The following is a 24,942-nucleotide window of genomic DNA, read 5'->3' on the forward strand; positions in this document are numbered from 1 at the left end:
TTGATTTTTTTTTTTTTTAATTTAAAATTAGTTACAGAATTTCAGTATCATGTGAGATATAGCTCTATCTGTCATAGACCTCAGGCAAATAAACTTCAAATTGACAGTCATAATATTTGAATTACATCTCCTTCAGGAATTTATTATTCACAGTGAAAATCTGATCTGAGACAACAGTCAATCACTTGAAATGCAACATTTCATCAGGTATGTGATTTTTAAAGGGAAATTTGGGAAACAATTTTTCTTTGAGGCAGGAAATATCTGTAGAAGAGTTTAAAGACATATAGACGATGGTGGAATTCAAGTGAAAATTAGAGAAATCTGTTGGCTTGAGGAAGTAATTCAGTTGAACAGATTCTTCATTCATTATGTTGAAAAGCATTGTGTAATGATTTGGACTCTTTCTAAATCTATCAACACCATATATTTCAGCCATAAACTAAACAACTTTCTAATGAGTACTGACACATATAATGCTGTTTTAAATTATTTCCAAAGCAACTTAGGTTCAGAAAGCCTTCCTAGGAAACAATCAAATAACAGGCTATCAACACAGCTGCTTTCCATTGGCTTTGTACCAGGATGGGGGCACAATTCTTTTAAAGTGTTGTGAGCCCATGGGCTATTCTATTATTGCAACATAGTAATAGAAGTGATAGTCTTAAGTGACAGAGGAAGCAAGGACATTATCAAGGTTAAAAAGGGGACTTTAGAGATGCTGAGAATAAAAAATAATAACAATAAAAAACCACCACTGTGTAACATGAAGAATTCTATTTCTGTCCTCTTTCACAGTTGTTGTAAAGGCTACTGTGCATCCTTAAGGAATAATGAAATATAAAGATTTATTTTGACCACTGTACTTTATAAAGAAAATATAAGCCATAGAAATGGATCCTTTCTTGGAAGGTAGAAAAAGCTACATGCACAGAAGTGAGTTCAGGCCCAGAAGCAGATAGTGTTTAGTTCCAATTATACTTATTCTGAAATCTTTTTCATCCATTTGTACATCCACTTGGCAAGTTGTTTAAACCATTCAAATTAAAAGAAAACTCTTCAGTTGTGAACACTGCAGGCTATATGGAATAGCTGGGTCTAAAGACCAACCCTGGAATACAAAATGAGTAGGACCAATGCAGTAAAGGCTCATGAGTCCAGATTTCAGGAATTCAGTGCACAGAGATCATTAGCCCTGTTATGTCTTCTTAAGCAGACAGCTTTATTGCTACTTTTTCACTAATTAACAAGTTAACAGTGTTAGCTCTTTTTAAATATGTTGAGTACCCACTAGGAGGGATAATAACCAGATCTGGTTAACTTTAGTTTGTTTGCACTTAAACTGCACTGTATGTGTAGCATCACCAACGAGGTCAACATCTTACAAAACGTTAAAGATGATTCACCATCTTCCCAATAAAACATTTAATCTCAGAAAAGAGTATTTTGCCAAATACAAAATTTCCATGACTCTTATTTGGACTTCTTATGAAATTTACGTAACAAAGAAAGCCTTGAATTTTCAAAAGTGTTTTGCGTCCCCCGTTTCAAATTTATTTTGAGTACACAAACAAATGGAGTAATAGTTCCTGTTTGAAACACTCTCTGTATATGTGCTTTCATGGATTATATATATTATATCATATATATATATATCTTCTGTGGTTCAAACAGGAAAACAAAAAGTGAGGAGTATGAGGAAAGAGAACTGTTTCAATATTTTATGAATTCTCCATAAATAATAAATTTTTGAAAGGATTTTCTATGAAATATAATATTTGTTGTCTTCTTTAGAATGCAGACTATTTAATAATACAGGCTCATTGTTCTAATTTTTTACAGGTCAACTTTGATACTCTTGAGAAGAATATGGTCCATTTATTTGATTTCACATTGATCTATACCCAGAGCACTGATTTATGATTGTGTAGACATGACTTGGCCCAGGGCAAGAGCAGGATGTTAGCAGCATTTCTTCAGCCTACTTCTCTCCATTACACAGAAGAAAAGAGCTTTTAGTCCTCACAAATAAATCAATTGGAGCAATTTTCTTAATCATTTATAAGGTGGCTAGTTAGACTGTTTTTCGTTCCCTGTAGGTTGTGAGTTATCCCATTGTTTCCAGGAGATTATGACTAGGATCAATCATTAGATTGTTCAATCAGAGTAATTAAACCTCAATTCACTCACCTCAGAGAATACCCTCAAAGTAGTTATACGAGAGCATTTCAGTCCTTCACTTACTAAAAGTAAGGAAAGTGTTGAAGGATTTAGTATCACGGAATCCTAGAATGGTTTGGGATGGAAGGGACCTTAAAGATCATCTAATTCCAAACCCTCTGCCGTGTGTAGGGAACTCACCCACTAGAACAGGTTGCTCAGGGCCCATCCAACCCGTCCTTAAACACTTCCAGGGATGGGGCATCCACAGCGTCTCTAAGCAACCTCTTCCATCACCACCAACACTAGTGGCTGCTGCAGACTCTTGTATGTCGTATATTTCTATACTATCCCAACAAACAAACTGGACATGTATCTGCAGAGAAACATTAAAATGTTATAAATCCTATTCAGTCAGAACTTTTTAATGCTTCCTGACGTGAAATCTGATGAAAAGAGTCTGAAGTATCCAGCTGGGTATCTGATATGATGACTAACTTATATGACAGTGCTCTGACTTAACCAGACCCATGCCCTTTGTTTTTATCTTTCCCAACTCCCACAGGCTACCAGCTAAAAGACCAAAGCATGAGATCACACATCCTTGATACTAGACTTGTTCCCCTCCCACTTTGTTGATGACAGCTGTGATCATTCACACTTTACAAGGGACTGGGAATGTCTCTTAAAACTCTCACTTTAGCCACAGATCCTAAGGAACTAAGCTTCTGAAAGCAATTAAAAGTAGACATGAGTCCACTAAGTGAGTGACCAACATAAACAGAGTCACCCTGGCTGAACATAAAATGTCCTGTTCTGTTCCCAACAGTGGGAACATTCCTGGGCCTCAGATGATGACTGCAGCAATAAATATTCCAGAAGAAATTCAGCCTCATTAAAATCAGTGAATTAAATATGTGTCGAGGGTTAAGTCAATAGAGTAATACAGGGATGTGTTTGGCTGGTATCTAGCAAGATGGCTGAATCTTTTTTTTTTCTTCCCAAAATGGCACCCTACAGTCATAAATTCAGCTACACTTTCAGAATTCATATTATGCTACAGCCCAGTCTCTAATCATTCATGTGACAGTCTCCTTTGCAAAATAGGCCTGAGAGCAAACTAGAGGTTTTATAGTTATGCTTAGGAGTTTTCAGAAGCTGCATTCTTCACTGCAACAACCTAATATTTTATTATCTGCGATAACAATACACATCCTGCTTTCATTTCCCTTCTGGTTACTGGATTTAATCTTCACCTAAGGGAAATGAGAACAAATGAACTTGCCCTCAAATTTATCCCTCAAATTTATTTTATCACTTGAATGCAGTAGATTTTAGTAAATTGTTTGGATCCACATCTCCAGACGCCTCCAAAATGTTTCTTTCCCCATACAGTCAGACTAGGTTCTGCTCCTTCAAATCAGTGTTGTTGCCTCATATTTGGGTGTGTGGGATTCTTTCTTCCCTAAAACTAAGTGAAGGAAGACCTCTCTATATTATAACATCTGTTAATTGAATACAACAAGCAATTCAGAGATTACAGCTTTCTGTTTTTGCCTCTTTATGTTTTTGAATCTCTCCATATAGGATGAAAAAAAATGGCTACAGTATGCTAGAAGAAAAAAAAAAACTAACCTACGTCTGCTTAATAATTTACTCTCTGACTGGAAAATAGTTCATCCAGCTTTTTCAGCCTAAGTTCAGACCCTGAGCATGACTGCTATTATCTGGAAGCTGTCCTCATAACAGTCCTTTTTCTCATACCTACATGTGGCTACCACTCCAGAAGAGTGGAAGCTAGGAAGAAGGGAAGAGTCAACCACTAGGTTTGTGTTTAAAGATATATTAAGTGTAATATGAGAACTTTGGTGAAAACCAAATTCAATAATTTGTTATTGAAAAGCAATCACATGCTATGTTCACGGAAAGCCCTGGACTGACAGCCCTGGACAAAAAAATACAAGTCTTTACTCACAGAAAGGCAACATATTTGGCAGAAGGATTCTTTATAGCATCTCAGCAATGACATAGAAATTTGTGAAAACATAATTTCCAAATCCACTCGATCACTAACCTTTCCACAGAGCTCCCCTACAAGGGTCTTAGGCAAGAGCTTTGGTGACATGGACACTTGAGAAGTGAAATTTTGGTGAATCTTGGAACAAACTTGTTCTCTCACCTGGTTCAACTCACAGTTATCTTCTTTATCCCATGGCCCTCATGAATTTTTTACTGTCTTGCTGCTTGTGTTATTGAGAATGAAATAAAGATACAAAATCTCTTGAGTATTCTGCTTCGCTTCTGCAGTGAAACAGCTTCAGTATCATCACAAAAACAGCTAAATATACTGTCATAATTTGGTCTTACTGGTTAGGTCACTAAAATCCTAATGGAACCTTTATTCAATGTAAATAAGTATTTTTATACTTAATGTCTGAAAAAGAACTAACTTGCATGCTTATAGGGTTTTGTGCCTTGTTTCATTAACAGTTGAGAGATTCTGGGAATTTTCATCTAAGTGTCTCACAAGAGTAAACCAAATGACTAGAATGATAAAGTTTCTTTGGTCATAAAATTGTATTTATTACAGGAAAGTGTGTTGAGGAAAGGCTCTAAAATGCATTTTTTATAGAATTCAACTGTGCTCTGACTTTCTTTACTATTTTTTTCATTACTTTTTGAAAAATGCACATAACCACTTCTTGAGATTTTTGTCTTTTATGAAATCATTAATAGAAACTGTTAGTTTCAAGGTTGCAAATATACTGCAAATGTCAGGTCATAAATCATGGAAAAGATACTCCTGGAAGCAATGGTAATGCACATGCAGAACAAGAAGATGATCTGAGACAGCCAGCATGACTTTCCCAAGAACAAATTGTGCCTGACCAGTCTGGTGGCCTTCTATGATGGAGTGACTGCACCAGTTGACAAGGGAAGACCGACCAATGACATCTACCTAGACTTCTGTAAAACCTGTGATACGGTTCCACATGACATCCTGATCTCTAAATTGGAGAGAGATGGATTTGAAGGGTGGACCATTCAGTGGATAAGGACTGGCTTGAAGGTCACGCCCAGAGAGTGGTGGTCAATGGCTCTCTGTCCAGTTGGAGGCTGGTGACTAGCGTCCCTCAGGGGTCTGTCCTGGGACCACCAGGGTAGTGAGGCACTGGCACAGGTTGCCCAGAGAGGTTGTGGATGCCTCATCCCTGGAGGTGTTCAAGACCAGGTTGGATGAGGTCCTAGGCAACCTGATCAAGTGGGTGGCAACCCTCATGGCAGGGGGGTTGGAGTTAGATGATCTTTAAGGTCTCTTCCAACCCAAGCAATTCTATGATTCTATGATAAATCCTGGCATATTTGGTCAGGAGGCAAACAAACTGGTAACTGTTAATGTCGTCTGTTTTTAGAAAAAAGCAGGACAAATTTCACAAAGAGTCAGAAGACATCACAGATATGATCTTACCTTTGGGGGAAAAAATATTATTTTGGAAAACTCCTAGCTAAGAAAATTAAAATATGTAGGGACATTTTATTCAGGATGCTTCAGAAGGGCTTCTGCATAATGGATATTATTGCTAGCTATAAAAACAAATCATAAAGCTGCTTCTTTTCCTTCATCTCTCCTTATTACCTTCAGTGCAATCTACACTGCAATGTGCAGCTGGCTCAGGAGAAATGAGTTTTGGCGCTGGAAGCAACCAAACAAGCTGAGATCCCAGTGCAGGCTTATTTCTTGGAGCAGTGTAAGCATATAAAAGCCTTGTTAAAAATAATTTGGTTTTGAAGCATTTAAGCCTTTACTGTTAGAACATCATGAGCAAGGATTTGTTCACAAAAATATTGTTTTATTTCACCAAGTTATGTCTTTTCACAGAGATAGGAAGCTTGGTGGTCTTTAAGAATTAGGCTTTTCTGAGCTGTGCCCTTAAAATTTATATATATATATATATATATATATATATATATATATATATATGCATATTCTTTTATTTAATTGAAGTTCATAATTTTTCATGTATATACATAGCAGTCATTCAGTGCTAGGAATGTTTACTCATGTAACAGCTTCAGGAGTAAACATGGATATTAACTTCGTAACTTTTCTTCGTTACAGGCACAACCTCACAGAAGAAAGCTTCTGATAGAAAGAAAAAAATATTATCATCTGCCAGGGCTATTTATGTAAAATTGTAAAGAAGCAAGTTTAAAAATAGTTATGGAGAGAATAAAGGTATTTGACCTATTTGAAACAGACTTTAACCTTCTCTAAGCCCCTGAGAAAACTGAAGAGAAACCTCAGAAAAGTGGGTTAAGCAAAAAAGACATTCTGAGAAATTCCTACCACAAAGGCAAAAGATTAATTTCATCTCTAATGCATATGTGCTATTAATTCACCTCAAATTGTTAATAAGGTGAGTTAGCGAAGTGTTCTACCAATAAGCAGGTCACAACAACAAATTTCAAATGTGGAAAAGCCCCCCAAAAAGAAATTTCTCTCTTCCCATGATGATATGGAAAATGGGTTATAAAAGCGTCTAAAGGTGTCCTTTGCTTCCTCCCGAATTTTACCTCATTATCACAGCCTCAGATCTCTGCTCAGCCTAACTCCAGGCATAAGATAGGTAAGAAAATAACCTCACATAGAAATCTGGAGGAAATATGCTGCATGGATAGAATACAGTATTTGTAATATATTTCTGAAAAGGCAACATAAGATTGGACAGAAATTTTATTTATGTTTTTCCTGTAACAAGTTGAAATACTATTTTTTGGAAGGTAATGGAGTCTCTGGTTAAACACCACCTCTAATGGTTTTAAATTATGATTTTCTTTAAAAGGAGGTAGTATAATATTGGAAATAAGAACAACAACAAGAAAAAGTATTTAGTATAGGCTTTAAATCTGTGGCAAACTTAGGATGCCTCACTTTGGGTGCAACCGACTTGAATATTATTTTAATTTTCCAGATTACTACAGTGACTTAATTATCATAGTAATTACTTATTTTTGCAATTTATTAATAATTAAATTATCCATGCAAAGCATGGGAGGCCTAGTATGCTCATTTGTAAAATATTTTTTTTTACCTTACAATCTGTTTCAATTCTTTACAGTAGACCATGTCATAAAATATGGACCATTTTTAGTGGAGGAATGCTCTTTGAAAGCCCTCCCCACCAGGCAATGCAGAAAAAAATTAGAAACTAGGGTTCATAGTATCTATTGTCCATCCACTACTTTTCTAATTTCTTCCTTTTTTCCCCTCTATTTTATATGAAGACAATACAGTCAAGACTAGTGAGTTAGGACACTTTTGGCTGTCTTTAATTGCAATTTCCTTACACATCTGTCAAGGAATCTTATGTGAGAAAAATAGAGGAATTCATTGCACCTGGCAAAGGCTTTCCAGCATCATTTAGAAGATATAATTGTACGTGACTTGTCCTGTGCATTAGGGATCTTCAGCCCTGTAGGTAGTCTTCCTAGAATAAATGCTGTCGGATTAGGTAGTCTATCCAATATGCAGTTTGGCTGAAAAAAAAAATAAAAAATAAAAAAGATTTTCTGCTTTATACTCTGTGTAGAAAATGAACTGGTTTTGCTTGTTGTATTGCATTTCTTCCATGTGAGCACTGAAATAAAGCTAGTTTTTCTTTTTGAAGCATTTATTGTTACCTCTGACATAATGGGCTAAGGGGCAAGTGAAGTTAAAGCATCTGAGCTAAGCAAAGGTGACATTAACCAGTTTTAGTGAGAACAGCTTGTCAGACAGTATTAAGTTCTGCTTGGGTCCATCCGGGTTTCCAGCATGTTAATAAACATTGCCACTAAAAGAAGGGAGCAAAATTTACTAGAAGACAATATTCATTTTATTATTATTATATTTTTTTTTTGGCAGAGAACACTACAGTAAGTCAAAGATTTATTACTTGTGCAGTCCAGCTATTTATTTTGCATGAAAGACAGTGGAAAACACTGGTCTTAGCAAGAAAAATTTCCCCCTCAAATTCTTCATTTTTTTATTCTTTTTTTTTCCAAGAAATTTAAACAGTAAATATGACAAAGTGGTTGGAAAACTAAATTAGCTTTGCTGCCAGGATGCCTAAATCTCAGATTACCTGTAAAAACTGTTCATGACAACACATTGTGCTTTTTAAACTCCCTGAACACATCACTTTCTGAAATATCTCTCTGTTCCCAAGATGGAGTTATCTGACGCACTCTTCCTAATGTGTTTGAACAGTTAAACTAGCCTAAAGCACCAGAACTTAAATGCATTATAAATGAATCACTATGGATACACGGTGTCTTGATGATCCTGAGTATTTGCCTTTGTATTACATTTTGATATCTGTAGTATTTGCCGACCCAGCAGAAAAACAAGCTTCATAAAATTTGATTATTTTATTAGAGCAGTCAAATTAAAAAGTTAAGGGGATGTTGAAATATAAGACAAATTGAAATAATAAAATTTGCCATCTGTTGGCTCTAACAGGTGATATCTTCACAAAACTCTGAAGCAAAAGAAGAGGGATTGACAGGTTGAATCCTGCAGCCTGTACCCAGGGCCAAATCTTCTGCCTTTGGTACAGAGGTCTTTTTCAGTTTCATTGCAAACACATCTGTCCCCCATGCATGAATGATTGAGGAAGACAGGAATGGGCCATGCAATCTTCCAGCTATCTTGCCTGCTGTGTGCTGACACTACTGCCAAATGCCATCTGTCACATAAGCAATGTGTGGAGTTGATTTCAATAAGAAAATGCGGTTAAAAGGCAATTTGATCTCCACTCTGACTTTGCGTTTTCTTATTTAGAACTTTCTCTGAGTTCAGCGAGAGGTCTGGCTGAATGCTAATGAGGCAAGGATTGCAGGACTTGGCCCAAGATATCATAAAAATCAGGTTGGAATACTTCATCTACAATTACGGTTGGCAAGGCAAAGCTAGTAGCTCCCTCTTCTTTCCTCCTAGAACCCCCTTGTTACTGTGGATCAATGCAGTATGCAGACCTCTGGTCATATAACAAAATAGCTCTCATTTACCTGGGTAGCTTATTTTTCCACAGAAATCAGGACTGCTTCATTTACTGCTTTGGAAATTAGTCCCTTAGAAGTCGAACCAACATCCACTAAAATTCATGGACTACCTCCAAGGGACTGCAGCAGATTTAGGTAAGAGATTTAAAGGTTTGTTCAGTCAACTGTATTCCCAGGGCCAGAAAGCAAATGGTGCTTACATCGTACAGTATCTGTAGAATGGACTGATGTTTTTACTGTATTTTTGGTGGACTCACACTCCTTTATGAAGGGGGAGTTTTGTTGTAAAGAAAGAACTACAGGCTGTGGATGGGTGAGCCTTTTTGCAAATTCCAAACCTACAGAGAGATCAGGGAATGCAAACTGATAAGTAGATTTTCTTCTCATCTAAAATCAAGCAGACATCATGAAAAGAAGCTTCAAATCCAGAATTTCTCATGTTATTCTTCAGATGATCCAAGAGTTACAGCTCCCAATATTTTCAGGCAGGATCTCTTACTGTCAGGATTTATATTTAGTTAGGAGTATGCAGTATGACAGGATAATGGTTGTTTCTCCTCTGTAACAGTTTGAATCTGACAAAAGTTGGTATTAAGTATGTAACGACTTCTTTAATGACCAGTCTTGTATTGCTCCTTATCTTTTCCTCAATCCCTTCCAGCCTATCTTCTGTTGAAACATCTGAAAACCCTCAGAGGTTATAACTCCATGTATACTTAAGCCTGTCAGCTACTTGTGCTGGTTTTTACCATTCAATTTGATCTATGATGTTTTTTAGTCCCTTGCATTTTTGGAACATTTATTCTCCAGAGTAAATGGGTGTGAAATCACAGATTAAGAGAATTTACTCATGATCTAAAATGAGGATCTCATGAAATGCAGCCACTCCTTTTGGGGTGCGCTCTTGGCAGGTATTCCAGGGTGAGGAGCACAAATGCAGAACTAGCAAGAAATGAGCTCCAATGCTCATGTTTTTTTCTGACCCTCTGGCTGTAGAAAGAAAATCTTCGCTTCCACAGTAATGGTCTGTGATCGTATTTTGTTCAGACTTAGCACCCTTCCTGTGTAAAACAGCCTTTCTTGGGCTCCCCAGGAGAAACAAGGACTGACTGAGCAAGTGAAACACAATAAAGAGGACAATACATGACTTCTGAGATGAAGCAGAAAAAAGGATGGGAGAGAGGGAATATAATTATTGCAATTTCTTAAATAGCTAATTGAGCCCCATGAAGAATTCAACTATTTATCTGTGCCTGTTTTCAGTATATCCCTTGGTGGTATCTTTGATCCTCTGGGACAGGAGGGAGATGAGACTCAGTAGTATTTATTTTATATAGGATCTATATACTGTTATTCTGGTTACTGAAACCTGTTCCACTCTGCTGGATCTTTTCCAAATCGCCCACACTTTCATGTATATGATGCCTTCTCATCTTGCCCTGCACAGCAAACCCTTTGCTGCCTTTCTTGCTTTGTCATCAGCTCTGCTGACAGTGTATGACCAAGAAGTTCAGAGAAGCTATTGAAGTGTATATGAGGATTATGCTGGTTTACTGCTCAGTTGCCTCAAACTTGTTTTTAGTGGGACTTGTCCTTGTCCTTTATTATTTATTTATTTGATTTATTTATTGAAGAAACCAATTATATAATAAAGGATATTCATGTTTTCTTTAGCTTAATGGTTTCCTTCCCCCATTATATTTTCTGAGATTTCCACTCCATTAAAAAATAAGGCAGAAGCTAATGTCCTTCATAAAAGTCAACAGGAGATAGGGAGAGACTGTCCAATTAAGACATCCCTTAGAGAAATTAAAACTGTCAGGAGTACTTTGCAGCCAACTATGTTTGTGGAGAGTGACAGCTCCCCAGGTGATATGTGAGTGATCACGGTTGGACTCAGCTCTGAACAGTGCTCATGTTGCTGCTCTGTTGCAGGCTCAGGTGGCCTCTGGTTCTGCACCGGCCCTTCATATATCCCCATGGGAAGGGGAGGTTGTGCAAGTGCATGTCAAAACAGAAAGGGCATTTAAAGATTAAGTTTCCTGCTTATTAAATGCCATCAGATCAGCAGCACATTTGGGAGTGCTTTCCTGGGACACCTGCAGTGCTGCAAGTGCTCTAAATAGTTCTTTGGTGGATTTCACAGAAGTTAGACCTCTCACTGCTTTGGATAAAGTGTACAGGCAACTTCAGCTGATTCTACGTCTCCTGTTGTAGGAAAGCCATGTTCAGAAGAGGGTTCTAAATCCCTTTTCAGCAGAAGTGTTTTACATATGTTTCAGGTGAGAGGAATGTTAAGAGGATTGGTCTAAGAAGGGCAATGCAGTCAGAGACAGGGTCAGGAGGGTTGTGGAGCGCTGCTAATGACTATACGAGAGATACTGGTAACAGTCCGTGGGCTTCCCAGCACCTTAGCAAAGTCAAATTAAAAGGCTATAAGATATAATCACACAAAAGCAAACCTATTAAGGTTAAAGCAGTATGATGAAAGAAGCAATCAATTCAGGCACAAGAGGATTTAAATAACTTGTAGAGAAACCATTATTTGGTTTTAGTTATGTTTTGCACATAATCTAGCAATCATAAACTATTTTACATTCCTATGCGGTCTTCTCTGAAATTTTCTTATTTTTCTTTAAAGATGTTTTAAATTGTTACTTTCATTTTAAAACACCTTTTGTACAGGGAATAGCACCTTCATCTGCCAAAGGCTGATGTGTGCAAAGGACAAGTTTGCCTTTAGAGCATCCCATTCATGAGTAGGGCACGCAGGTATGGAGCCTTCAATGAAGTCTCACACAGCCCAGATCTATACTTGAAGAATGAATCAGCTTAGCTGGCCACAGAGGCCACCAGGAAAGGCTTGAAGAAAGTATAATCAGGAACAAAATTTTGTCCTGCCCTGGAAAAGTGCGGAGATGAATGGTCATATACTATTCACCTGAGATCCATATTCTACTTTGACTGGTTTTGGTGCCTGAATCTGTGCATTAACCTTCATCTCTTCCAAAATTCATCTTTGCTGTAGGAGTTCAGTCTTGTGCTATCAAAAATCCTAAAAGCTATTTGTTTTTCATTTAAAAAACAAATTTCAGTTGCATATGCATGCTGTAGTAACTAATACTAGTGAACATTATTAGCCCAAACAGGAAATTTATTGCAAGCTGAAATATTTTCTAGCAAAGAAATTACCTTTTCCAGGAAAAGGAAACTACCTAGTGATATATATAATCTTCTGTAAAATTCAAATAGTGGAAGTTTTAAAAGTTCACTAGATCATTGGATAACTGTTTACAGATGACCTTTAACTTTGATTTCTGATGGATAAGCAATAAATTATTTCCTTTGAGTTGTGATTTGTGTTCAACTCATTTGCAACCTGGAGAAGTTTACATTTCTTGATTGAAGTTACTTGTAACTAACAGTTTAAACAACTGTAATCATTGTAGTTTTCTAACAATGCTAATTGCATTCTAGATCACACTATTTTGCTGTGTTTAGCAAAGAGAGAACTGGTATCCTGCTTCTGTGCAAGCTGTTCAGTATGCACCGAATCATTAATGTGAAATACTGCACAGTTGGTTTGCAATTCATCTTAAAGATGAACTGTGGTGCCTTAATGGTCTTGAACTTTCAGTTTAAGAAAATAAATAATATAAATCCTTTGATGTAGGGCAGAAGGGAGGAACCAAAAGTGTCCATTCCTGGCAGTGAGGTTATATAAAAAAACACCTCTCTGCTCGAAAATGCCTTCCTTCTGCCTAGACATTACTTATTACCTGACATCATTTCTTGGAGTGGATTAATCTCCACTGCCCAAATGTTTTGCTCAACACAGAAGGTGTCAAAGAATTATCTGAGCATGTACATCCCTTCTAAAAAAGAGGTGATGGCTCTCTCACTGGAAGAGGTCGATGTAACTTAAAAATGCCACACAAAGTTCTCAAGCTAAAGTGATAGCATAATAATAACAGATCAAATCCAGTTTTTCTTTTATTTATTTATTTATTTATTTAAGTATGAAATTAACACTTCTATATAGCCAAGCTCTTGTTTGCCATGTGAGAGCCATATTTCACAGCAATGGCAATAAACTGGTTTGGAATTATTATTTTTTTTCTCCTTCTATTAGAACATTTTGAGCCAATGTATTAGAAAATCATGACTCATGACCAACACATTAGTGGGGAGTTGCAGTTAAATTTCTGCATGGGCCAAAAAACAAACAAAAACAAAACTGCATTTCACTATCTGCATAAAATATTTCTATATTTTGCTTCCTATTATTTGTGTCTGATTGCACCATTGATGATTGATCATTGATGATTACAAAAAAAATCTCACTGATTTCAATAAGATACAAAGTTAAATTGAAAGTAATCTGTTTAATGTTGCAAGTCTCAAGAAAAGTATTTTTCTGTCTTGATCTGAAGACAAAATACCAATATTTTCACATTCTTGGTGAAGTCTAACAGACTGTGACTGGGATATCAGCAAAACTTGCAGGGTCTCCTGGGAGACAGATTTGTAATGTGCTCCATAATATCAGAACAGGTTCAGTTAATTAAATGAATAGAATGGTAAGTTTAAAAGATGTGAAAATCTCTCTCTCTCTCCTTCTTTTTTTTTTTTTTTTTCATATAGTTTAGTCTAGACTGTCAAATCCATTGCACAGTAATCAGGTCAAATACTATGGCTGGCTATTTAAAGAGTATGGAACGTAATCTGACAATTCACATTGCTGTGCAATGATAATCAGACACCGCCCTGATGGTCTTCAGGTTTCAAGAAAGACAATTTTACTCCTCTGAGCTTCTCGGTGCACTTTGTGAGTTTTGATTCAGTTATGAGGGCCAGTACAGAAGAGAGTCTCCAAGGTCAAAAGTATAGTAAAAAGTAGAGTAACATTACTATTCCTAATGACTTCCAATGGGAGCCAGACACCAAACCCCTAGTGTTGACCCTGAATTTCTCCCGTTATGTTTTGACTATGACTAAGTCACATGAAATTGAAACCCTTATGAGAAATCCCATGCTCTGCAGGAAAAAAAATATGTAAAGGAGAAAATGCAAAATTTAAGGAGTATAGGAACAGGAGCATGGGCTTCAGGACAGAGTTTTCAGCCAGTATAGCCTAAGTAGGGATGAATATACTCCTTGGAATGCAAAGATGCAGTTGTAGGACAGGGTACCTTCTAACACACAGCACGGAGGTCAATGGTTGAAGAGGACATCTGTGCCATTCCCAGCATCATTCCTATGCCCTATAGGATGCCTGTCAATCCCTTAGCATGCCATTCAGAGGGTGTTTTACTCACATGGTTTGGTCTGCACTCCTGGATAGGTGCTGTATTACTGGCATATTCCTATAAAACTGTTATTGTTCTATTTTTTTGTTTCCATCTGCAACATTACTCTGTTGGAAAGGTTTTGTTTGTTTTTAGTGTAAGGAAGTCAGTGTATGATGAGGGTGAAACACAAAATAGAGGTTGTTTTATGCTCCAAGCTGTATAACGGAAATCAGAGCACAAGTGGGGAAAAAGAAAAAATCTAGGAGGAAAATTATGTAGAATGAATCGAAAGATACCAGGAAACACTTGCAAATCCAGAAAGGAAGTAGCTACTTGGCACTTAGGCAACTAAAAAGAAAACTGAAATTGATGATAATGTCTGGATGTGGTTTTGCCTTTGATAAGGGGTTTTGTTATAGGAGGATCTTTATTACAGCTGGAGGGTTTTTACTATTAATAACCATATCACAAAGACAGGGGCCATTTGGGATTCCATACAAAACGTGTTTGACTACCCTATTCATAAAACCCTACAGTGATGCAGACTCCCTCTTAAGCCAGTTTGTACAAGTGCTTTTGTTCTCGTCTTTGAAAGTGTTTCCCATAGACTCACCATTGTCTCTATTACTGCAGGTGAAACCCAACATATCTTCGTGTAGGAAACATTAATATGGAAAGAAGATTGCTCCAATCCTTTTTGTGTGAAGAGGACAGAAGATAGTTTGGCTTTCATATACCAGGTTGAGTTTGCATCCTTTCAAGTACAAAATCATCTGTTTCATTTTTAAATGCAGTGAAGCCAATTTACCATCATTCAGTCACATGGAATTCATTATGTCATTTTAAAATATCTCCTTTCAGATTACAAGCATATCTGAAAAATGTGGCTGCTCTGTAACCAAACAATAAAAAAGCCCAAGCAAAAAAAGATCTGAAAAGCTATGTTTTGAGACTTGTAACATACAGGAATTTTATGGCCTGGAGTTCACTGCAGCAGGAAACTAGCTGGAAAAGACATTGCAATTGTGGAATTTTCTCTATTAAATTTTCAAATTGCTGTGACAAGACATGCAAGCTTAAAAAGGGAAGGTTATAGATCTCTCAAGCTGTCAGCGTAAAGAAATATTTATATGCACACCTCTTGAGTATTTGAATAAAATAGGAAACCATTCTGCAATGTTAAAGAAGTGCTGAGAATGTTCTCCTCTCTTTTTATTACCGGTATTTTCTGCTCCACCCACCTATTAAGTTTCTGTATCACTGTAGCATGCACAGCTCTTTCTTTCCACTCATTCAGCTGTAATCTATACAAACATCTAGATGATGGGATCTTTCAAAGGAGACCTCTTATTTTTGTAACAAGAAACCTGACCAGTCAATTCCTACAGGACTTAGACTAACTTCTTTCTCACGGTCAAATCCAAACCCTTCTGTGACGTACTGGAAAATGAGACTATTCATACAGCACCATGTCACCAACTGTTCACAGCAAATGAGACAGGCAGGCACCTCTCCTGCCAAATACTAACACCCTGTTTACTCTCCTCAGCTCTGCCTGGAGCTGGCACTTCTTATAACATCTTTCAGAGAATAAGGCCAGAAGGGATCATTGTGATTTAATAGGGTAAATATTTCATAAGTGAGAAAGTGATTTAGTTGCCTCTGCCAAGCTGAAAATCCTGATAGTAACTATGAGTAAGTTGGAGTATCAGGATAAAGTGCTGCATTTAGGTAGAGTTCAGATACTGCTTTTAGCATGTTCTTAGATGTTCATTAGTAAAGACAGAGGTAGATGCTGGCACAGACCTGGCACTTCTGGGTCTGAAGCTAGTTTGCAGGCTGGCATATGGCAGTGTACCAAGCCCTCAAGGTTGAGATTAGATCTCTACACTTTGTGCTGATTGCCTAGGGAATGAGACAATACAGCTTAGCAGAAGGGGGAGGAGAGGCTGGACTGCATTATGAGAAAAGAGAGAAAAACCCCAAACAGCCAGCCCTAACATGGAGCTAATTGCTGTGAGAGCTCCTGCCATAAAGTGACTGACAGCCTAAGTCAGCCTGTGTGGAGCGATGTCTAGTCCATGAGATGGGTCCATCCAGCACAGTGTTATACCTGAGAAGAAGCATGACTAGACATATTCATTGACCTTTACATACCATTCACTGTGCAAAGGCAGGACTTAGACCTACAGGTCCCCATACATCAGTAGCAGGGACAAAAAGCCTCTTCCAGAAGCTTAAACTGCTGTGCAATGGAGGACCCAGGACTGTGCTGAGCATCAGGAAGCTGAACAGTATTTCATTCTCACTAACTGCAGAATAAACACCAGAGAAGACTGGGAACTGGCTTTGTGAATCTGGAGGCACAGCACTTGTTGAGAACTAACACTGTATTTCCATGACCTGGATGTGGCCTGGAGGAGGCTGTGGCTCAAGGACAGCCCCCGCAGGAGCAGGCCCCGGGCCAGAGCTGCAGCCCGTGGAGAGGGGCTGCACAGGAGAGGAGCCCACGCAGGAGCAGGGGGTCTGGGGGGAGCTGCCGCCCACCCGTGGGGGACCCGTGCTGGAGCAGTTTGCTCCTGGGGGATGGACCCCGTGGGACTGAGCCGTGTGGGAGCAGTTCCTGAAGAGCTGTTGCCTGCGGGCGGCCCCCGCAGGCTCACTTTAGGAAGGACGGCATCGCGTGTGAGGGACCCCATGGGGAGCAGGGGCAGAGAGGGACAATGACTAGCGGCAGAGACGAAGTCTCAGGGACTGACCGCAGCCCCCATTCATCGTTCCCTGAGCTCAGAGGGGAGGAAGTGGAAGAGGGTGTGGTGGGGGAAGGTGTTTTTAGTTTGCTGTTAGTTTCTCACTGCTGAGTGATCTCCCTGTCCTTATCTCAACCCTTGTGTCCTTTCCATTGCATTTTCTGCCCCTTTCTCCTTTGTGTAGGGGAATGAGAGATCTGTTATGGAGTTCAGCTGCCCAGCAGGGTGAAACCACCACATGTTAACATAAGGGAGAGACAAGACCCTTTCATTAGCAGGGCAGTGGATTGTCCCTTCTCTATTTGCTCAGACACTGAGGACGTAGACATTATGGACCACTGATTACATGCTGTAAAATCCAGTCAGTCTAAAACACAGGGCTGTAACATCTCCTTCTCTGCCTGTGTTCCCAATGAAAAGGGTCATTGTCTGTTACCCATAGCATGAATATTTGCCCAGACACACCCAATAATTTGGGGGGGGAACCACTCACTTTCTGCTGGTTACTGTTTTATACTGGTCACCTCATCCCCATATCTCATGAGGAACAGACCCCAGATGAAATCCTACCCTTATGACAGTGCAGTTTTGTCTCTCCAGGAGACAGCTTGACTCACCTGCCAAAAATAGAACCCTTGTTGGTAGAACTGACTGCCTTCAGTCATCACATCGCACAGAAAAAATGATGTCTAGCTAATGAAACCCAGGGGCTGACTGTGGATACTATTCACAAAATATTTTATTTAGAAATATGAAAAAGGACTTGTTCTATTTACTATTTTTTTTATTTTTATTACAAAGATATTGATGTGTTTTGACTTTTTTTTTGTTGTCTCACTTATAAGACTGATATCTAAAATTTAAGCCGCTTTTTAAGCCACATATTTTAAATAAAACAAAAACAAAAACAAAACATAGCAATCAAAATTGAAATAAAATATTTGAAAACAGTCAAAACATCTAAAATTGTTTATTATTTTTGGTCATCTAAATTTTCAAAATTTTTAAGTTTGTTTCTGAATTATGATAGATTAATGTTTGCATTATTTTTCCTCTTCTTTCTTTGTAGTACAGAAGTAGCTCTTTTGACCAACACAGCTGGAAAACCTGTGGCTTCTTTTTAAACAGAAGCTAACTTCAGCAGGTCTGTAATTTCCAACTCAAGTTTCTTACGTGTTGTCTGCAATTTTCTTTTGACCACAATAGTGATCTTTACATCATTAGAGCAGTGGGAAGCCTGGAGAAGAGAAGGCTGTAGATACCTTATCCTTTTCTTTCCAGGTTTTCAGCCATTTAATGCTGCATTGCTTTCAGTCTGCCTTTCCTTCCCACTTTTACGTATAACAGTCCTGAACAATCAGAAGGGACTTGGGTATTAATCGTGTTCTTTAACTGTGATTAAGTCTGTTGGAAAAAAATACATATTCTGCAGTTCCTTGTGTTATTTGTTGGAAACTGCCCTGATCCCTGAATGGGATGACTGATTCCCATTCTGTATGCATTACCCCCAGTTTCATTTGAGTACTAACACATTACTCAGTCTACAGTAGTTATTTTGGAAAGGTGTGAGGCACATAGCCATTGTCATACTATGAGAATAACCTGAAAAAAGAGGCTTGTGTGCCTGAGAGCTTTTTTTGATTTATCTCCCAACTCTGTCACTTAGCCTCACAAAAGATATTACCTCTCTTCACAAATCATACTTTGCTCATTGGAGCACTACAGGGCATACTTAATTATTGTACGCACACTGGGGATGCTGGATTAAAAAGTCTACACACATTTGAAGCAGGATTAATGTCTTTGCATAACAGTGGAAACTGATGTAACCTCCATGCTACTAAGATGCAAATTTGCAATCGAAATAATGCCAATTTATTGCCAAAAAGTTTGAATGTCTGCTCAGTTAGAGGAAACATCCTGCTTTGTACATTTTTCTTCAAGGTTCTGAAGTCTTGTAGGAAAATCACACGATAATTGGCTTTTCAGACTCGTGTCCTAAAGAAATGAAACTTTATGTATTCCTGTAGTCTGTTGATTGGTCTCTCACCTTCTCCCTAACTTTTGAATCTGACAGACGATTTCAACCAAATTTCAGAGAAGGGTAAAGTTCAGAAAGATATTATGTTCCTAGGGCTGTGCAGAAATTGGGAGCTGAGTAGAATAGAAAGATTTAAATTAGTGCTTGCAGAGACAGAGGCAAATGACTCAGGCATTATCCATAGTGCCTGGCAGTAGTCCACTGAGGCAGGAGCAGGTAGACACAATCTGCATCCCTGTGACTGTATTTGCTACAGTCTGGTGCGGACCCCCAACTAATCTGCTGTGGAAATGGGAGGGGAGGTGGGATTATTGGACCGGGGTGGATTTAGGGGACAGAGGACACAGATCTTTAAGCAAATCAGTTTGTCTGTTGTGCTGCTCTGTTTCCAAAACAGATTTTTCTTTGTCTGTTTGAGATTTTTGTCTGTAGACAACCAATAAATTTTACTGGTTGTAATACGTAATATGAATAATGAAAATTCCATCCTTGGAATGGAAACTTTTCAAGACTGAACTGGGTAAGACACTGAGCAAGCTTATCTGATCCTATACCTGACCCTACTTTGAGCAGCAGTTGAGGCTAATCCTCCTGAGGTCCATTCCAATCTGATCCATCCTGTGACCCTACAAAGGCAGAAGTTTGCCTTGCTGTCTTGCCAAGAACAGAGTGGAGCTCTGGGAATAGATTTGATTAGCCTAGTTTTAAACATCTGTCAACTACCTTTCAAAAAGCCTTTAAGGTTTTTCAATACGAAAGAACGCATTGCTAATGCTTAATATTTACAGTGTGCTAATAACCTGAAAGGCTAGCCAAGGTCAGAGGCAAAACAAAGAATGGAGGTAATTTAGTGACTAAATCATTAACCTACAACACAGGAAATTAGAGTTTATTAGAGCCTTCTCATATGAGTTTATACAAGTAACAGTGGAAGGGATTCATCTCACGTAATTTTAGCCTTCCAGAAGTAAACTAGTTAATTTAATGTAGCTCGTTAGATTCCTTCATGGGTCAAGAGAGAATCAAAGAGCTCAAAGCCATTTGCTGCAGTATGTTCTGCTGGTGTGGACTCTTCCATTCCTTCTACAGAGAAAGGAGGAGAGATAATAGCATTCCTAGGTTTCAGAGGGGGTTATGCAGATAAATCCATCCTGAACTGCAAGATGCTCAGATTCTGTCTAAGTACCTTTGATAAATATAATAACTAAATCAACTAATCTGTTTGTTTGTTTGAGGAAGTGATGATGGTAAAAAAAAAGTGTTGAGGGCAACAATGTGCACATGTATGTGACTGTAGTGCATATGCTAAAAGAAGAAAATAGTTTCTCGTAGTTTTATGTCTTGCTCAGTAAATAAAAAACCCAAACACACAATGGTAATGTGTCTTTAAAGATAAATTTTGTTGAAAGAGATTCTTTTCACTTTTGAAGTCTTTTCTTCCTCCTGGCAAACCCATTTAGCCTTGCTCCCCAGACAGCCAGAAATAAGCAACTGAATACAAGATAAACAGAAAGGTGATCCAGTTTGAGGAATTAAAAACAACCTCCCTCCTCTCCTCTCCAGAAAACACATACACACACAAAATAACCAGAATAAAACTGGTTTCTATTTACCAGTTTTCACTGTTGACTGCACCTTTGGGGAGAAGGTGAACATAATCAGAGAAGAAGTGTGGGGAATGAGGAAGATTAAATTAATCGTGTAAACTTCCTTGCTGGCTGGCTAGTATGAGTGTTGCAAGTGAGAGGTAAGAAATTCTGCTGCGAATTTGTAAAGCAGCACCCAGGTTTCATTAACTTTCTCCATGGAGCTCTGACAGCGTAGAAAGCCCAGCACCTACCAAACTTTGCCATGTTCTGAAGTAACTTGTTCTCTAACTACTTGCATCACTAGAAAGTCAGCTGCCAAAAAATAAGAGGGGCACTTTCATTTAATCCAAGTCCTGTTGTGAAAAGCACTGAGGTATTCTTTGAAGTGCTGAGGCTTAGCAATGGTAAACCTCAGCCTACTTCAACACATGCTAATCTTCTAACAGGCAGCACAGCACTTGATAGGCATGAGGAAGGATTTATTCACAGATTTCTCACCTAGTAGTTTGTAAGTGCACAAACATTTTGAAAAATATATGATGAAAGTGGTTCTCTCTTAAATCTTACATAGGAGGGGCAGAATTCTCTCTTAAAAAAAAAAAAAAAAAAAAAGGAAACAAATGCATTATCCTATTTTCTTTCCATATAATTGGTAGTCAGGTGTTCTTACGGCAGCAGACCTCTCTCTGAGTACTCTGGGGGTTTCCTACATATAGTATAATGCTGGATTTAGGTCTCCCCATTTCATACGAGCTGTTTGCCATTTTCAGGGTCCTAAAGATTTTTATTTTATTTTATTTTATTTTATTTTATTTTACTTTATTTTATTTATTTTATTTTATTATTTTATTTTATTTTATTTTATTTTATTTTATTTTATTTTATTTTATTTTATTTTATTTTATTTTATTTTATTTTATTTCATTTTAATTTTATTTTTACTTTTGAGAAGACAACTAAAGCAATCCTACCTTTTTGTCAATGTAATGTGATTGCTTATAAGAGCATCCTCAAAATTGTGCTTCCCTGAACACAGTAGAAACAGACCGTATGCAATTTCCTGACTCAGAAGTGCTGCAGATACACAGAGTAGGAAGCCAGATGATGAACCTGTGCCATGGTGAGAAATACTGTCATTCTGTCTGCACAGAGGAAAAGAGGAGAGAAAATTGGCAAAAGTATGGAAGATACTGTAAAGAAAAGTCCTAGATATGATTCAAGAGTAGAGAAGGAGGTTACATCTATTTCTGGAGACTATGTCTATTCTGGTTTTGTAGATAGGAACCAGGAAAGAATCCCAGACCCAAACAGTGCAGACTAGCTCATGTTCACACTGCATAGTCGATGTCTTCTCTTAGCCCCTGTGTGACCACTTTGGTCTCGAGGCATAGTTATCATGTGTCATTGTGCTTTTTTTCCACTTTGAAGAAGTTCACTGAAATAATGAATTGATGCTTTATATGATTTCACAGCCTGGCACTGAGGCCATATGTTGGAGCCAAAATTGCAGAACAAATTCATACTGCTCAGAGCATCCGCCAGAAAAAGTTGTCCCATTGGGTGTGCCTTGTTAAAAGCAGCCTGCTGCTAGGGACCTGGAGCTGGAGCAGCCTGCATGTGGTTTAGATGGTCTGCAAATATGGTTTGTCGATAGGTAAATAAATAACTTGTGATGTTTTGCTCAATGATTTTTTTGTGCACTGGAATTTAGATTCACCATACCAACACTATTGTGGGTGTTTAAGGTATTCTTCACTTTGGGAACCTTTGTGCAAATTACATAGTGAACATTTCCTAGATATCATTAACAACACAGGGAGCAAGATGAACTTGGGAAAATCACATTAATGAAGTCTATTTTGTCTTTATTAAATATAGCTAAGTTACACCAGAGTCTAAGAAGGTGATGAATTAAATAACCTGGTCAAATGAGAAAGACTTAAAATATCTTTCTTGAAGGCTTTTCTTCCCTAAAAATAAAGAACTCTTCAGGTAGTCAGAGATCAACATCATTCTCCTTCAAAACTGTTTCATTACTCTGATGACTGTGTAGACTGTGATGTGCTTAGACTCCTGGGAGTGCAGATACAGTTACAACAATTGCTCATAATTTTGATGAGCCATTAAAGGTAATGTGATGTTTTGTAATCTGTAAGTGGGAAATTAATGACACCCAAAAGCTGCTGCTACAACAGATGTTCAGATCCTGTGTTAAGTCTTTGTGCGTTCACATGCCTTGAGTTATATTTAATATTATTTAAGAGAGCCATTAAGAAGTGGTAGCATTGTTCAGAGATAGCATTATGTTTTTAAATATTTTAAAGGTTTTTTTTTTTTAGATTTAAAATTTTACAAATGAAAATTTTGTTAGATAATGCATATATTTAAATCTACATTCATATACATACTTCTTTTTTATCTATAGTTATATATGTTCTCTATATACACACATATATATGAAGCATGTATTGATTTTCCACCCTAAATTCCCATAAATAATACAGTATTGGATACAGTGATGATAAGGTACAGCATCAGTTGGTAGTCAGGTTAGAATCTGTGAATATAATGTATTAATATCTGATTGTTAAATTAATGATTAGAATAAAATGTTCTTAAGAGGAAGGATTTCTGAGTTGTCTTGGTGCAATGTTAGCTAACTATAACTAGTTTGTTCTCACATGTTCCAGAGATGCAACATATGCCTCAGAGACTAATTATCACCACTGATTGAGTAATGATTTCTGGAGCTTCATGGCCATTCCTGTTTAAATGACACTGCAAGTTGATTACACTGCATAATGCTAAAGCAGGGAGGGGAAGTTATCCCAATAATCCCAGCCCTGAGATATACTGTGAAGGTTTATAAGAAAGGGTCACATAACCAATTAAGGTTTTATAGTGTAAAAAAAAAAAAAAGATCTTAGTATTAAATTAGTATTATCACATTTTGATTGAAAGAAATGAGTGGTTCAAGGGTATTATGGAAGTCTGTTAAATTATTGCAGAACATAACTGAGATAAAAGAGATGCAGCTGACCAAATCCAGACTTGCACATAAGAAGTGTGTTGTTCCTTCAGTCAATAAATATTTTTTACATAAAGTTCTTATGGAAAACAATACGTGTTTTTATGGCAAGGTGTCTTCCTTGGTGAAGAAACAGGTGAAGCTATAATTCGCTAGGACAAAGTAGAAAAATATGCCCAGCTATGCATGGCTCTAATGATATTTTTTAATAGATTTTTCTTTTCACAAAATGATTATAATTTCTATGTCTGTTTTGAAGATTGTAAAATTTGATCCCAGAAAAATTCACTAAAGAATTGTTCTACTGAGTAATTGTACAAGTTTTCTAATCCTAAAATAATCTAGTTTTGCGTGTGGGTGGGAGAGTCGGGAAACTTCTGTGGATTTGTAAATCCATAAAGTGCTTTCTGTAAGTAGGCAGCATCAATCACTGAGATGTCAGGCCAAAATTAGTTCCCTAAATTACCTTCCGAGTCAATGAGTAGGCACCCACATGTTTTGAGTCAACCACCTATAAGAGAGACTAAACTTTTACTCAGTCAAAATCAACTGACTCTAAGCTCAGAATCTCAGGTCTTGATATACAAGTATTTCAACATATTCCAATGGCTTTTACAGCAGTTTAAATAAAAACAAATTAAAGAAAAGGAAAATAAACTTTAGAAATAGCCTTGCTATTTCTAAATTTCTTCCTCTATCTGCTCTGAATGCAGATATTTAAGTCTAAAGTTCACTGATAAAAACTAGACTTTCCCCAAGAACTTCACTTTGAGTTGGGTGAAAATGACCACCTCATGAAGTTTTAATTATCAGTAGCTCTCATAAGTAGGTTGTGGGACTCCTACGATGTAGGCTTCTCGAGTATAGGATATAAATGCTTCCAGAGTCTATGACTTTATTCACTAGCAACAACACCCTTGAAAATTGTTCTCTCTCTCTGCATAAAACATTTCAAGGTTTCTGATTATTTTTTTTCCTACAATTAGAATAGAATTTATTTTTTATACTAATGGTGTGTTTGTAATAAAGAGCTAACATA

At 37.6% G+C, this 24,942-nt stretch overlaps 1 long non-coding RNA gene across 1 annotated transcript in view; it reads left to right on the top strand.

The window, feature by feature from the left end:
• LOC110354060 (uncharacterized) overlaps window positions 1-24,942 on the top strand; it is a 35,573-nt gene extending 10,631 nt beyond the window's left edge. The window contains exons 3-7 of the long non-coding RNA XR_002405472.4: window positions 5,804-5,909; window positions 6,281-9,339; window positions 15,129-15,235; window positions 18,315-18,389; window positions 22,348-24,942. This is a non-coding gene — a long non-coding RNA (uncharacterized lncRNA). The remainder of the gene's footprint in view (window positions 1-5,803; window positions 5,910-6,280; window positions 9,340-15,128; window positions 15,236-18,314; window positions 18,390-22,347) is intronic.

Source organism: Anas platyrhynchos, chromosome 2 (assembly GCF_047663525.1).
Source record: "Anas platyrhynchos isolate ZD024472 breed Pekin duck chromosome 2, IASCAAS_PekinDuck_T2T, whole genome shotgun sequence".
Classification (NCBI taxonomy): domain Eukaryota; kingdom Metazoa; phylum Chordata; class Aves; order Anseriformes; family Anatidae; genus Anas; species Anas platyrhynchos.